Source organism: Gopherus flavomarginatus, chromosome 10, assembly GCF_025201925.1.
Source record: "Gopherus flavomarginatus isolate rGopFla2 chromosome 10, rGopFla2.mat.asm, whole genome shotgun sequence".
NCBI lineage: Eukaryota > Metazoa > Chordata > Testudines > Testudinidae > Gopherus > Gopherus flavomarginatus.
In genome coordinates this window covers 71,092,504-71,109,239 of record NC_066626.1, presented here as the reverse complement: position 1 = coordinate 71,109,239, position 16,736 = coordinate 71,092,504, and the positions used below count along the sequence as shown (strand labels likewise).

Here is a 16,736-nt window from a genome sequence, read left to right as displayed (position 1 = left end):
ACACTCAGAGGCTTGCTGTGTGAAAGGGGTCACCAATACAAAAGTTTGAGAACCCTGTTCTAGAGTAGCCAAATCCTGAAACCTACCTTCAGCTTTGCCTAAGGCACTACTCAGGCAAATCTCCCAGTGACTCCAACGACAGTTTTACCTAAGCAGGTAATAGAACTGAGGCAAAATTGAGTGAGGACTTCTGAATTTGGCCCAACATCAAGACAGACGATACCAGAAAGACACTTTCCTGCTCATTCTTCTCAAACTGGCCCCCCCATTATGATGGACTCCCTTCATCCCATACAAACCTGGTATGGACTCATCTTTATTAATGTAAATCATATAAGAAACAGCAAATCATGATACAGACAACTTGCGAGGAGCCTGAGGGACAGAATTAACTGGCATGGCTCTCAACCAGGGACTAGATTACATTGTTAAGGCACAGCCCTGAGTAGTGCTTTTTTGGATTTTAACCACCTTTCCTCTTCCTTACACAGATTATATTATACTGGAATGAAGGACAATCGGGATAGATGGGGAGGGCTTATTTTAAGTGCTCCCACACACAGTTGTTTTTTTTTTTTTTTAAGTGTAACAAGTAACTGAAAACCAGCAGTCAATAAGCATTCTGAATCCTGTGGCACATCAGCTATATCACCAAGTATGGCATAGTAATTTTGAAAGCACTATCGGCCCTCAGAACCAGCCAAACCATAGGCACACAAAAGGCACTTCTTGGCTGAAGAATTAATATGGCACAAGGGCACAAATATATTTAATCCAGTCACAGAAGAAGTGATGCAGTAAAGACAACTGCTAGTGCAAGAACAGCAGCTTGCTTGCTGGTCTTATCTCTAGAGCTCTGAATGAGCCGACACACTGCAATGAACTTTAGCAATATTGGGGTCATTATACAAAAACATGTAGCAGTAAATTGACTGGGAAAGGGATTCAGCGAGAGAGTACTCTGAATGTGCAGTGTAATACTAAATGCTTAACTGAAATTGGCAAGAGATGAATCTCATTGCTTTCATTCAGAAGACAACTTAATGCTTGAAACTATAAACCGTAAGTTGGAGGAAGGGGGCAGGGTGGATAAAAATCAATTTTTTTTAAAATGAACTTTTTTGAGGAAAAAACCCTCTCTAAAGATAGTTTTAATTAAGACATTATAGCTCAAAGATATCTCATCGTGGAACAGGGATTATAATTCTAATTCTAGAGTATGAGACAACATATTAATGTAATGGTTAAGAAAAGATTTGTAAATGAGTTCATGGATTAGGGACCCAATCTTATAGTGTTCCAGGGGCTTCTAGAAAGATTATTTAGGTTAATCTATACAGCTACCCAATGGGACTCAGTGCTAGTCTAGAAGATACCATCAGAGATGCTTAGTTTTGCAGTTCTCAAACTCTGGATTTGTGTCTCCAGAGATAACATCCTTGTTAACAGCAAAAATGGTTTTAAATAAATAAATAGAAGTGAGAAATGACAGACCTCAACCCTATTGTCCCTCTGCAAATTTGTGTACACAGAGTGAATCCCTTACCCAAGAAGTTCAATGAATAGAAGATTGTTGGGGGTGGAATAGATCTGGACAAGGAAAAGAAGTCTGGAGATAAGTGTGAGAAGGGAGGAACAAGCAGTAGAAACAAAAGTGAAACTGTTTGAGCAGCATATTTCAGAAGTCTTGAGGTGTTTCTGAGTGTAGCCTTCATTGATTTGAGATCCACCATACCATTCTCTCACTAGAAGGGAAAAGCTCAAATGGCAGCAGACCATAAGAGACCCAGTTTGGGAATATTGTAATGAAGTTCCTCTATCTGTGGGTAAGACAAGCATGTGTGCAAAATGCAAACAGCACAACAAAGAATTGCAAGGCCTGGTTACCTAAATGAAACAATATAATGAAAAGGGCTCCTTCTCAGGAGGAAGCTGTGTTGAAGATGATGAAAGGAACATGTCTGAACATGCAGGATCTTCAAGTTGGTAAACTTTTTTACTTCATACTTCCTTCTGGACTATTCTTGAATTCTCATGTTTGAGCAAAAAATATAGTTGCTACTCTATGGCACTATCGTTTTAGATGCAGTTGTGATATAAAATAAATAGCTGAAATAGGCAGATCTTCCTTTTACAATTTCACCTTTAAAGTAGTACTGAGTATCAGTGAATGCAATGAATAATACTAAATAAGCAGTATGGTAATAATGAAATAACTGCATTGACTTATTTTATTTATGAGAATCCATCCTCAACATACAGGATTCTGAAGACTATCCACCTTCAAGATCACCATCGTTTTCTATAGTTCCCGCGTTATCTGCCAATGATAGGTTTTCAGTCACATCATGTATATCACATAGCCACAGTATATCACCTGTAGCAAAAAGAAAAAAACTCCATCATCCAGAAACAACCATAGATAAATTTGTGATAAGAACCAGCAGATTACAAAAAGAGGTAATTGATGAAAAAATTGCCTGGTTTGTTTATGCAACAAACTCTCCTTTCCGTATGATTGAGAACCCACACTTCATTAACATGGCTCAGTCATAAAGACCAGGATACAGTCCACCCAATAGAGCAGATGTTGCAGGTGAATTGCTGGATAAATTGTATGAAAGAGAAATTGAGCAGTGTGCAAAAGGTCTAGAGGGGGAAATTGTTAACCTGAGTCTTGATAGGTGGAGCAATGACCACAATGATCCTGTTGTATGTGCTTGTGTGACAACAGAAGAAGGGAATGTTTTCCTTACAGAAGCAACATCCGGAAATCCACACACAGCAAAATACTTACAAGTAGCAGCAGTAAATGGTATAACAAACTATGAAAAAAATTCAGATGTTTAGTATGCAGCTTGGTCACAGACAATGCTGCAAATATATCCAAGATGAGAAGAAATTATTCTGAAGAGATTCCCAAGCTAATGACATACAGTTGCAGTGCTCATTTGATGCACCTTCTAGCCAAATACTTCAGTGTTCCAGAAATAAAAGGTTAATGTTGTTGAAATTGCAAAATACTTCCGTAACAACCACTTTGCAGCAGCTGCTCTGAAAAAAGTGGGAGGAACCAGGCTAACTCTCCCACAAGACGTGCGACAGAACTCAGTAGTGGACTGTTCTGAGCACTATATCAAGAACTGGCCTAATCTGATGACAGTTTGTGAACAAAATCGTGAAAAAATAGATGGCATCGTCACAGCCAAAGTTCTCAACATTGGGCTTAAGAGAAATGTTGAACACATGCTGAGTACCCTGAAGCCTATTTCTGTAGCCTTGAACAAAATGCAATGAAATACCTGTTTTATTGCTGATGCTGTTGAAATGTGAAGGAACGGAGTGAGATCTTAAAGAGAGAAATATGCAATGACAGAAGGTATGTCTACACTACAGGATTATTCCAATTTTACATAAACCGGTTTTTTAAAACAGATTGTATAAAGTCAAGTGTACGTGGCCACACTGAGCACATTATTTCGGCGCTGTGCGTCCATGTACCGAGGCTAGCGTCGATTTCCAGAGCGTTGCACTGTGGGTAGCTATCCCATAGTTCCTGCAGTCTCCCCCACCCATTGGAATTCTGGGTTGAGATCCCAATGCAAAAACAGTGTCGCAGGTGATTCTGGGTAAATGTCATCACTCAATCCTTTCTCCATGACAGCAACGGCAGACAATTATTTTGCGCCCTTTTTCCCTGGATTCCCCTGGCAGATGCCATAGCATGGCAACCATGCAGCCCGTTAAGCCTTTTGTCATTGTCACCGTATGTGTACTGGACGCTGCTGACAGACACGGTACTGCAGTGCTACACAGCAGCATTCATTTGCCTTTGCAAGGTAGCAGAGACGGTTACCAGCTATAGCACCATCTGCAATTAGAAATTGGCGATGATGGTTATCAGTCCTTTTGTACTGTCTGCTGCTGTCATGGGTGCTCCTGGCTCGCCTTGCTGAGGTCGGCCGGGGGCGCATGGGACAAAAATGGAAATGACTCCTCAGGTCATTCCCTTCTTTATGTTTTGTCTAAAAATAGACTCAATCCTGCCGAGAATATGGGGCAAGAGTACTAGAGAACCAGAGAGCACAGCCGCTCCGGGTCAGAGCCCCAGAGATCCCGCAGAAATGATGATGCCATTCTAGGGGGTGCCCCTGCAACAACCCCACCCATTGCTTCCCTCCTTCCCCAACCCTCCTGGGCTACCATGGCAGTGTCTCCCCTATTTGTGTGATGAAGTAATAAAGAATGCAGGAATAAGAGACACTGACTTTTTAGTGAGATGAAATGAGGGGAAGGCAGCCTCCAGCTGCTATGATAGTCAGGCAGTACAGATTCTTCATTAGAAATGGGGGAGGGGCACTCAGCCCCTAGTTGCTATGATGAGGACGGTTTTCAATCCTTTTGCACCGTCTGCCAGGAATGACCAGGAGTCACTCCCATTGTTGCCCAGGCGCCCTCAGCCAACCTCACCAAGGCCAGCCTCACGGGATGATGAGGACAGTTTTCCACCATTTTGCACTGTCTGCCATCAGGAAAGGAAGAGGAGAGGATGCTGCTGTTCTATGCCGCAGCACCGTGTCTACCAGCAGCATGCAGTAGACATACAGTGACATTGAAGAAAGGTGAGAAACGATTATTTTCCCCTTTTTCTTTCACGGGAGGGGGGTAAATTGATGAGATATACCCTGAACAACCCGGGACAACGTTTTTGACCTTTCAGGCACTGGCGCTCAGCCAAGAATGCAAATGTTTTTCGGAGACTGCAGGGACTGTGGGATAGCTAGAGTCCTCAGTCCCCCCTCCCTGAGCGTCCATTTGATTCTTTGGCTTTCCGTTACGCTTGTCACGCAGCACTGTGTTGAGTCCCTGCTGTGGCCTTTGTCTGGAGATTTTTTCAAATGCTTTGGCATTTCGTCTTCTGGAACGGAGCTCTGATAGAACAGATTTGTCTCCCCATAAAGTGATCAGATTCAGTATCTCCCATACACTCCGTGCTGATCAGCGCTCCATGCTGGGCAAACAGGAAATGAAATTCAAAAGTTCACGGGGCTTTTCCTGTCTACCTGGCCAGTGCATCTGAGTTCAGATGGCTTTCCAGAGCAGTCACAATTGTGCACTGTGGGATACCGCCCGGAGGCCAATACCGTCGAATTGCGGCCACACTAACCCTAATCCGACATGGCAATACCGATTTCAGCGCTATTCCCCTTGTCGGGGAGGAGTACAGAAATTGGTTTTAAGAGCCTTTTAAATCGATATAAAGGGCTTCGTTGTGTGGACGGGTACAGCGTTAAATCGGTGTAACGCTGCTAAATTCAGTATAAGCTTGTAGTGTAGACCAGGCCAGAGTTAAATTACAAGCATTAAAAACAAAAACAAATGGCACAAGCACTATTTCAAGCTCATTTTCTTGCAAATATTCTCAGTTCTTTGTACAAGGGTCAAACCTTAACTACTGAAGAAAAGGAGTTGGCTATGACATGGCCATCCAGCAATCCATGATGCCAACTATAATAAACTTCAGAGCTGAGGGTGAACCATTCAAGAAATATATGTTTGCTGATGATGTTTTAAAGGAAGTCGCACCAGTGAACTGGTGGAAGTCACTTAAGCGCTTGGATTCAGAGACTGTTGAAGTGATAATCTCACTTTTAACTGCAGTAGCTTCTTCTGCTGCTGTAGAAAGAATATTTTCTTCCTTTAGACTAATTCATTCCAAATTGAGAAATCATTTGGGACCTGAAAAGGCAGGAAAACTTGTTTTTCTTTTCCAGATTATGAACAAACAGGAAAACGAAAGAAGATGACTGAGTTAGCTGCAGAAGCCAATATTTTAAGTTTCTCATGTTCACCTGGCTGACACAGACGATTTAATTTGTTTTTGGTTTTTTAAATACTTCAAATACTTCATTTAACTATTTTAGTTAACAATTTTAACAAAAACATACCTGATTTGAAAAAACCTTGAATGTTTAACTAAATTCAAAAATTCATATGCTTGTTTTGTTATGTTATGTGTTTGCTGTTGAAGAAAAAAAAATCCAGAATACATAATGTTGTTGTTTTAGTTAACTAAAACAATTTAAATGACTGTCTGGTGATGTTCTCCTCCTAATACAGCATGGTGAGAAAATCCTCTAAATATTAATGATTCACCTGTTGAATTGGAGACAGTTCACCTCCCAATGACTTCATAAATATCTGCTTCAATTACCTTTGGTAAATGAAATAACCAATCATTCCTTTTCTGATATAGCTGTAAAACTAATCTGAAAAGTTTTCAAAATAAATCATTTTTAAAAATGTATAGTATGTACTGTCTAAAAATGAAATCTACATCTCTGGGTTGTGAAGTATATGTATTAAGGTAATAACAACCAAAAAGAATTCACTTTTATGTAGAAATCCATGATTAAATTAAGTCTTACTGACTAGTGATTTAAATCAAATCCACCCTGGAAGGGGGGGGGGGGAAGAAGATTGCAGCCTCCAGACTGTATTTCCTGAACTATTAAAGCATAACCAATACCACCATATGAGGAGTCTGATACTCTCTGTGCTTATTCTGAAGAATTCCCATGGAAGCCAGTGACAACCGGCTTTAAGGCCAAAGTTCCCCCAGTTTGGATGTCTAAGCACATGCACCTTAATCCACATTTAGGCACCTGTGATTTTTACAGGTGCAGAGAGCCCCTAATTCCCATTTAAGTCACTTCAGCATCTCAGAAACTCCAGCAACTGCTACATAGGTATCTAAATACAGATGCAGGTGCCGCTCCGTAGGCATTCAAGTTTCAAAATTATGGCCCAAATTTCCATTTCTTTTCCTTGATTCTATTCACAATGAAGCATTGACCAGACACCTTTCAAGATGTTTATTCCTAAACCATTGTTCTGACAGATGGAAGATTCCCTGATACATGGGGGTTTTAGATGTAAATAATGCACAAAGATGCTTTAATTAAATAAGCAGTCTGAGGGAGAAGCTTCTGTAGACCCCCTTAAAACCTTAAATCCTGCGAGCTGGATGAACAAAAGGTAGATTAGGCTCACATCTTAAATTCCAGTAAACCTGAAAAGCCTCAGTTAATAAATCACTGAGAGAAAGTTTCTCACAGAATCTCCCCCTCTACAGAAGTGCAAGCTAAATTTATTCCAGAATTTCAGGGTTGAATTTTCAGGGTTGCAGCTGTCTCCCTCATTGTCTTCTAATCTCTGTGAATCAGGCCCTCAATTGTTTATTAGGGGCTTGATTCTACCCTCACTTACATCAATGCAACTCCGTCACTGTGTGTGTGAGAGAGAGAGAGAGAGAGAGAGCACAGTCCCTGAGAATCTCCAGAGGTAGAAACAGTTGATAAATAATTATGAACACAAAAAACTTTATTAGGCAAAATTTCCACTAATTTAAAATGGGAGTTTTGCCTGCATCAGAACTGCTGGATTTAGCTCATTAAAAGACAAATGTCTCAGTTCGTACCTTATGGCCTGTTTTATGAACAAAGTTATCAGCCTTTCAAGTTTGCAGTCAGAAATTAATGTTTAGCAACTTGCTAATCAGCCAAGAAACATCTTTATTCTCACCTTTGATATGGGTTCTGTTAGTATTTTATTCTATTTGTGGAGGCATTTATGTGCAGATAATTATTATAGACAGGCTCTCTACTGTAGTCAACAGTCCCATCCATGACTGCAGAGTCCAGGCTAGGATTTAAGAAGACCCCATAGTGTGACTGCAGGCTGCACACTACAGGTTGTGTTTAATTTGTCTGGGAGGTTGGGTACCAAAAGGACGTGAGGCCAGTCTACACTAAAAATATTAAATCAACCAAGCTATGTTGCTCAGCAATTTGAACATTTCACACCCCTAAGCAATGTAGTTAAGCCAACCTAACTCCCAGTGTAGACAGCTGTAGGTTGATGGAAGAATTCTTCTGTCAACCTAATTACCACCTCTCAGAGGTGGATTAACTAAAGTTATGTGAGAACTCTCCTGCCGCTGTAGTAAGTGGCTACCCTGAAGCACTACAGTGGCCCCAAGCTTAAGTGTAGGCATAGCCTAAATCAGGGCCAATGCAACCATTTAGATGACCTAGGCAGTCACCTAGGGCACTAGGATTTGGGGGGCGCCATTTTCTTCGGCAGTGACCAGGGTGGCCGGATCTTTGGCTGCCCCAGTCGCCGCCAGCATTTAGGCGGAGGGAGCTGAGGCAGGGGAACGTGGGGAGGGCCGCCTGCAGCAAGTAGAGGTTGAGGGGCAGCACACAGGGGAACTACATGCCCCAGCTCACCCCTGCCCCACCTCCTCCCCAAGCATGCAGCGGCTGCTTCACTTCTCCCGCCTCCCAGGCTTGCGGCACCTAAGCTGATTGGCACCGCAAACCTGGGAGGCGGGAGAAGTGAAGTAGCGACGGTGTGCTCGGGGTGGAGGCGGAGCAGAGGTGAACTGGGGCGAAGGGGGGGCCTCAGAGTGGGGAGCTGCCACAGGGAAGGCGCCTGAGGGCAGGGGTTCGGGGACAGGGGAGGGCGCAAGGTGGAAATTTCGCCTAGGGTGCGAAACATCCTTGCACCGGCCCTGGCCTAAATCCAATGGCTTTGGCCTGTACATTCATTACAGATTACTCCTGTCTTGTCTCTGCTATGAGACGTGTCAGTCCCAGCATACTACCTCACTCACCTTGCCTTGTTAGTATCTTTTATTGGACTAACTTTTGTTGGTGAGAGAGACGACCTTTCGAGCTTACACAGAGTTCTTCTTCAGATTCACTCTGTAAACTCAAAAGCTCATCTCCCTCACCAACAGAAGTTGGTCCAATAAAAGAGATTACCTCACCCACCTTGCCTCTCTTCTCTCTACTGTGAGACACACTAAGGCTCAAACCAAATCCCTGAGTCTGAACAACCGCTAACTTGTGGAGCAGAGAGGGGCTCAGAATACAAATGTTGGCCCCAATCTCTCTAATGAGCTGGGCCCAAAACTCTGCATATACCCATCTATATGTATTTATTGTATGGCCTGCATCATCATAGCTCCAGCTGCTTGTTGATCCCAATCGCTCCCAGCTTGAGGGCATTGGAACTCTCCCCAAATCCTCAACCCCATTTGCATCTGCAATTAGTTTTAGGAGGGTTCGTAAAGTAATTTGTAACTGTAGATGTATAATCTTTCTAGCACTGCACATGTAGCCTGCATGTCTTAGTTAGGGCTCTCAGTTGCCTTAAGAGTAGAATCTCGGTCCAAAGGAAGCCCTATAGCTCTTGGTAAGAAAAACAAAACACTACAACCACCACCACAAACAAACAAACCTCCTCCCAAAACAGGGCTAGAACCAATAAAGAGTCATGCGTTAATTTCTGAAATCTATCCTGAGCAAATGGTACACAGTCATGTGTTATTAAGGAATATTTTCACCTTCAGCATTACACAGGCTAGTCAGACAAATCTTACTAGACCATCACCTGCATTTTCTCTTGCATCATATAGTGGGGCAAGTACACATAGGGGGAGACACATCAAATGTTTGTAACAGTAGAGTACCAAGTTCCAAACTTCCTTGGCAGCAGACCCTTTGAGATTTCCCTACAAGACCAATAAAGATTAGGGTGAGGATATTAACCACAGTGAGCCTCTCACATTTACATAATATCCTAGCTGTGATGCTATAATTGCACTGAAAGCAGTGAGCACTATTACAATAAGCCACACTAGCCCAGCATGTATCACATCCCCTTGTAGCAAACAGCCCACTACTGGTCCTAGCTAATGGTGTTACTCCTATAGCTCAAGTGATAGAGGGCTGAGCTATGGGGATGACTGTTCATACTCCACTGAGGCAGGAGTTCATTATGGAAAGATTATACTGAGAATTCTACAATAAAACTTAAATGCAGATAACTAATGCTCTAAAGCAGGGGTCGGCAACCTTTCAGAAGGTTTTTATTCACTCTGATTTAAGGTTTCGTGTGCCGGTAATACATTTTAATGTTTTTAAGAAGGTCTCTCTCTCTCTAGAAGTCTATAACTAAACTATTGTTGTATGTAAAGAAAATAAGGTTTTTAAAATGTTTAAGAAGCTTCATTTAAAAGTAAATTAAAAATACAGAGCCCCCCGGACCGGTGGCCAGGACCAGGACAGTGTGAGTACCAATGAAAATCAGCTCATTTGCCGCCTTCGGCACCCGTGCCACAGGTTGCCTACGCCTGCTCTAAAAGTTCTCCCTGTATAGAGATAAGGAGGAAACAGTAAGCATAATATTGGGGTGGATCAAATTGAATATTACTGAAAAAATGTCAGGTGATAGAGAATTACTAGTAAATATACTATAGCTTAAGAGACAAATATTCTTCCAACTCACATGACACTCCTAGACTCCACCAGTTATTTGTAAGTTTCCTAGCTGTGGGAGGGGAAAAGATCTCAAACCTGCAAACCAAAGTATGTTTAGCAAATACAGTAATAATCCAACCAGTGGGGAAAACCAGAGAAGGAAAATGTATCTGCAGGCTGGGAATTTATTGAACATTTAGATGCAAAGTCTGCCCCTACCCTTCAGGGCCAGAGGGGTCCCAATGGAGGGACCAGTATGGTTCCCCCACCAAGGGGAAAAAGGGCAAAAAATTTTGGGGAGCCACTGCAGAAGGAATGTATCTCCTTGCAGGTCACTTAGACCAACTCAGCAGGGGCTCCTTGCTTGGAATAATTTAGGGGCAGGGTAAAGGAGAACCTAATATAGCATTTATCCTCCAGCCATTTCCCCTGTGGAGGGCATGTTCTAGGCTCTGGAGCAACTCTGCCACCACTCTTCAGCCTTGGAAGGAATATTTCTCCCTATGCATCTCCCTGCACCCAGCCAGAATACCTGGTCTGGGGACCTGATTTGCACTTTATAGATAAGGAACAGATAGTTTAGAAGGAGAAAGTACCCATCTTTGCATCAGGGATCTCCAGACTCTGCTAGTCAATTTCATGCCATTCCATCCAGGAAGTGATGCCAAGCTAATGGCCAGATGTGCGCAGACAGGAGGTGGGAGGATTAAGTGGAAAAGAATTCCCAGCTGTGCTACTCTAAGGCATGAAGTTAGAGTGCTGTGAAGTAATTTCCCCCTCCTCCCAGCAAGCTAATAATTTTAAGTATCCCATTCCCTCCCACCACTACTTATGCATTATATCTGAAGGAGATCAATGGAATTTAACCCCTGGGTGAGGCACTCAATGTAATTTTGATAGTATTGCTCAAATCCCTAACAGTCCACAATATTACAATAAAAAAAATCTTCTTAAAAATTCAAAGTACATAAGCATACTTTGGAAGAAACATTTCTATGTATCTGAATGCACACACTTCTTTATATTTTAAAGACCCAAAAGGGGTTTGAGTGAAAGTAGTTGCAGTGGTAATTACAACCTAACCCACTGAAATCTGCTCTAGACAAGTCTTTGCTGCTAGCAAACAGAAGACATCGTGTTTTTTTTAATTAATCATTGATAAGAGGATATGCTGTGCTACCTGTTTTTCAAAATAATGAATTCCTGGTAATAGGGGCTCAGTCCTGCAGTCCCCTTTTCATGCAGAACTTCGTGGGAAGCCCTAAAGCTCTTGATAAGAAAACAAAGCAAAAAAACTTCCCCAAAAAATACAGGGCCAGGACCAATAAAGAGCCATGTGTTAGTTTCTGAGATCTATCCGGAGCAAATGATGCACAACTCCTATGAGAGTTTTGCAAGAGAAAGGACTTCAGAGATCACACCATTGCTAGAGAGGTCTTAATAATTTTGTGGGAAACCAAGACTCCAATCTTACAAGTGCTTAAGTACATGCTTCTCTACTTATGCGTAGAAGTCCCTGTTGACTTCAATAGGACTACTCAAGTGTCCAGTTCCTGTGCATCAGTGTTTTGGCATCCAGGCCTGCTGGAGCATGAAGTGTATTTTTCTAACACTGCCACTTAGTACTAGGGTACATCCCCATGACAGATCCCAGATGGGGTAAATCACCCTTGCTCCATTGACTTCAATGCATTTTTTATTTCAGTGGAGCTAGGGTGTTTTACACCAGATGAGGATTTGCCGGGGTTTGTCTCCCTCCCTCAAACTTGGCACAAGAGCCTTCTTCCCTGCAGCTCCTGCCATCCGGAACACCTTTCTTCCTCAGCATCTCAAACCTCCGCTGAACACATCTCTTTATTCCCTCGCGTGAGTGCGCCACTTAAACGACACAATAGCGGATTGAGAGAGAAATCGCTCTGGGCAGCCTTTTGAAACACAGTTAGTATGAAAGAAGCTATTCACAAAATCCGACCGTGGCTCTAGGAGGAGTATCTGCTACTTTGTATGAAGGATGAGAATATAAAACTAAAGGGCATTGCAGTGTGCATTAGGCGAGGAGGAGCTCTGACCTTCGCTCGGGAGATTTGCGGACAGGGACTTTGCAACAAAATCCCAAGCGATGCAAAACAGCTTCAAGCTCTGCAATGTCGCTTCCTGTTGTCTCTCCCCCTCACTGTCACCTCGCGACTGGTTTCCAAAACGGCCCCCCACACAGATCTAGGACTGGGAGGAGGGAAAAGTTTTCATTCCCTCCCGTCCTCCTTTCCGCTCTAAACCCAGCCAGTGCATTTCACACAGGCGGGTTTCGAGACAGCTCCCACGGCCCCTTTATAAAACACTGGGCAAACTGGTGTGCATAGGCAGGGAAATCAAACCATGCAGTACCACGCGTTCACATGCGAGAGCTTTCCAAGGAGCTCCGAGCTCCCAGCGAGCTCGGGACGGATCCCAGGCTCAGCTTGCTAGCGGCTGAAAGCACAGCGAGTTCGCCACAGAGCTGGGCTCCTTCGCGTGCACCGACCCTGCTGCTGAAGCGGACCCTGTTTGCAAAAGTAATTGCCAATAAGGCCGAGTCTGCAGGCAGAGGAGCAGTACCCCCGGCGGAAGGCGGCTCAGACACAACCTGCTCCCTGGCTCGCAGCCCGCGCCAGGCAATTTACAAGGTCTCTCCCCAGCCAGCAATAGAAGCGGGTGGCTCAGCGGCGAGAGCCGGGGAATGAATGAGCGAAGAGGGGGTTACTCACTGCGATCTGCCGCGGCTGCCCTGGGAAGCCTCCTGGGGGAGGGAGAGAGAGAGAGACCCGGAGGAAACTTCAGCCAGCTCCCTTCCTCCTCCTGCAGAGTTGCTCAATGGCACCATCCAAGCGGGGGGTTTTAAGCTTCCCTGCCTCTCACAACAGCAAGAAACGTGGGGTCAGTTAAAGCCTTAGCGTTAGCAGAAGCCTTATTAGGCAACGTGTGCATGGGTTTGGGCTGGGGAAGGCGGGTTTTGTGCGCGCGCTGGGAAAAAGTTTCAGAGACAGCCTGCTGCATATGGGCTGCTGCACTTTTGACAACAAACGTTGGTGACCTACAAGGGAGGGTGTGTGTGTGCAGTGGAGATGAATGCAGCTTCCTGACCTGAGACCGCTCAGTACCCAGAGCGCACACCTCCTCCGCAGCTCAGAGATCCCTACAGCAGGCAGCCTGCTGCGCTATCCCAGAGATCAAAGGAGCACGCAGGCAGCACACAGAAAGGAGTCTGATTGCAGAGATCCCAGGCGAGCCCGGGAAAAGGAATCTTACTCCCGAGAGCAGATAGCCCACAGAGATCAAAGGAGGACACATCTACAGAGAGAAGTTGATTGATTTATGAGAAAGCTCTGAGTCCCGCTGTCTCGCGCCTTGTGAGTGTAAAAACACTATCAAATTGAGTTCCCTCCCTCACACCTGTGACAGTGTTACACCCACTTTGCACAGGTGTGACAACACAAGGTACAAAGCAGTGGGGAAAAAACTGAAAGGCTGTTTTCAAACTTCTCTCTCATAAACAACAACAGAATTGGAGAAGAATGTTTGTGTAGGATTTAAGATCACAGACACCAGATGTTTTGGTTTTAATAAACCATTTACAATTCAAAATCAGTTACATTAAATTTTAAAGTGATATTAATGGACGGACAATATAAATCCTGTTCAGAAAAGTAAATGCAATCCTTGTTTTAAAACCTAGATGTATCAAATTTGGATATGGCTGTCATGGGCTTACAGCCCACTGCGATCAGGGCCTCTGTCTAATATTACTTGCATATTACCAAATAAGACTTTAAAACATATTAAGTTTATCTCTTATATGACTGCAAGAATGCTCATTGTTTCTTATTGGCAATTTTAATGACTTAAGGCAGTGGTCCCCAACCTTTTCGTCTGGCAGGCGCCAGATGGAGGACCGTGGCGGCGGTGGAGCATCCACTGAAATGGCGCCGAATTTCTGCAGCATTTCTGCGGCAACGCCTCTCGATGATGTCACTTGACAGCAAGTGGCATCAGCAAGCGGTGTCACCGCTGAAAGGCCGCAGAAATTCAGCTGCATTTCGGCAGATGCTCCACCGCTGGCCAGGACATGGGGACATTTAGATGCCCCCGCGGGTCCCATGGCGCCCACGGGCACCATGTTGGGGACCCCTGACTTAAGGGTCTGATCCTGCAAACATGTATGTAGTGGACAGGGGTACAGAAGTGTCAGCTTTGGGACAAATCCTCTTCTTGTGCGCAGGTGTGGCTCCCATCAAACTCAAGCCCCTTGAAATGTGACTCTTAGTTGTGGTTTGTTTCTTTGTTTGTTAAAGGGTGGTGGAGTGGAAGGATTGCTTCCTCTGGATATTTTGAAGTGTAGAGAACACAATTTGGGCTATAAATCTCCTTTTCTCACTGGTGTCCCTTAAATACATCCACACTTAAACATGGTTGCACAGAAAAAAGGTCTAGGATAAAAACAAGCACCAATTCTGTGCATTACTTTCAAGTGATGTCAACAGCATTACATTTGTAGAGACTTAAATATTCTTCATTCTAATCCTGGGATGAATTTTGTGCATGAAAATAGTAACCATGAGCATCCTTTAAAAGGGGGCAATTTTGGATACCACTTTCGCTGGTACATCATCTATCTCACTGAGCATTAGCTGCCGGTAGATAAGAAGAGCAAGTTACACTACTAGTCTAAGAAACCTCTTTTTTGGTTCTCTCTTGTGATGCTGTGTCTAAAGTGCAAGGCTAAGAAGACGCCTTCTTCAGCTAGTTTGAATCCTCATCATATAGAAACAAAAGCAAACATGTATGGAGTCCAACTTCCATAATCTGCTTGGCCACTGGTACACAATGGCTGTTTAACAGGAAAGGCATTCACATGGCGGCAGTGAGAGGGAATGGCACCCCTCCCATTATGCACACATACAAGTGCTTGGCATAAAAGGGGGAGCTTTCATGCACCCACTCACCCAAACAGAGCTGATCTTAGTTTTTTGCCGTGCCTCAGCTAACCAGCATCTATGTAATGGCAGCACCTTTGGGGATGGAGCTCTCATCTGTCCCCCAGTTTTGACCAAGTGTTCGAAGCCAGTGCCACTCTATCTCCACTCATGCTTCTCTGAACCTGGAGTTTCACTTTCCTTTGCTCAGGGAGCACAGCTACTGGTGCTAGTTTCTCCAAAGGCACAGGGAGGAAATGAAACATTTTCCTTACCATTGCTCAGATTTGGGGGAGACAAACAGATGGTACTCTCCAAAGCTCCACCCACTTGAGACACCAAAATGAGATGATGAGATGCCAAAAACGAGGCCACCCTCACAACAGATTGTGCAGATGTTCAAAAAATGATCATAAAGGCTCTACTAAACCCATTGGGCTTGGCTTAGCGTCACCGGGTTTTGGATACAGCCAGGGGCAGGGATGGATTAGGGCATAGACACAAAAGACATGTCTTGCACCTCAGCTCTCGAAGTCCTTCAGTGACATCATAATCTCACTTTTGATTTAAAAGATGATTCTAGCCTTCACAATCACAAAGAAGGTATGACCTGAATGTCACTAAGGAAGTGACGTTTGCCTTCAGCAAAGGGAGGAGCTCTGGCCATTAAAATCACTTAGCCCCACAACCAGCACTACAGTAGGTCAGGGCCCTGCTGGCATCTAGAGCCCTGGCTCCCCCTTAGTGGAGCTTAGATGCTCCGTTCTGTCCCTCTGGGCTTTTGGCTTCACAGGTCAAATCAGGAGGGAAAAAACTAAAGGTATCGGCCTGCTCTTCTTTCCATTGGCCTTTGAAACGGGCTAATGGCAGAAGGGAGTGAATGCAGCACCTTGCTAAACTTGGCACAGTACAGGCACCGTGTGCTCCCATGTTCCAGTCACATTGCCTCCCAGAGTCCTTGCAGGAGCTGTGCATCTCCCAGGGTGGGCCTGTGCTTTAAAGACACCCCAGGAGCCACAGGATGAACGGAAAGTAAATATTTCTGCTCCTTTGACATTGATATTAAATGAGATCATGCTTTTGACAATGAGTTTTCAAATAGACTTAATGGATGGTGCCAGGTAGAGTAATTCTCTACTGCTGTTAACTGACTGCTTCAGTTTTTTAATTGTAAACATCTTTCATGCAGCTACTCCAGGGACACATTTAGGAAACAGCAGCTGGATGGATTTAAAACTTGTCAGAGCATCTTGACCTAACATTTATATTTCTACAATGTGCAAGCCATGGACTGTAACCAACAAAGCCCTCCGAGAGCTTACACAGCTTCTGTAGGGCAATGCTCAGGAAACAAATGAAGGATGAAGTTACTTTCCTAAACATTTCCACTGGGTAAGTGATTGAGGTTGAACTGTAAAGGCTGCAGTTCAGATGATTATCAGGTAATTAAGAGCAGAGC

At 44.0% G+C, this 16,736-nt stretch overlaps 1 protein-coding gene across 1 annotated transcript in view; it reads right to left on the bottom strand.

The window, feature by feature from the left end:
• The window catches only part of MYLK (myosin light chain kinase), a 344,254-nt gene extending 330,939 nt beyond the window's left edge, over positions 1 to 13,315 (bottom strand). Inside the window, exon 1 of the mRNA XM_050916915.1 lies at positions 13,073 to 13,315. The gene's annotated coding sequence lies outside the window, so the exon portion shown is untranslated. The remainder of the gene's footprint in view (positions 1 to 13,072) is intronic.
• Between the last annotated feature and the right edge of the window lie 3,421 nt (positions 13,316 to 16,736).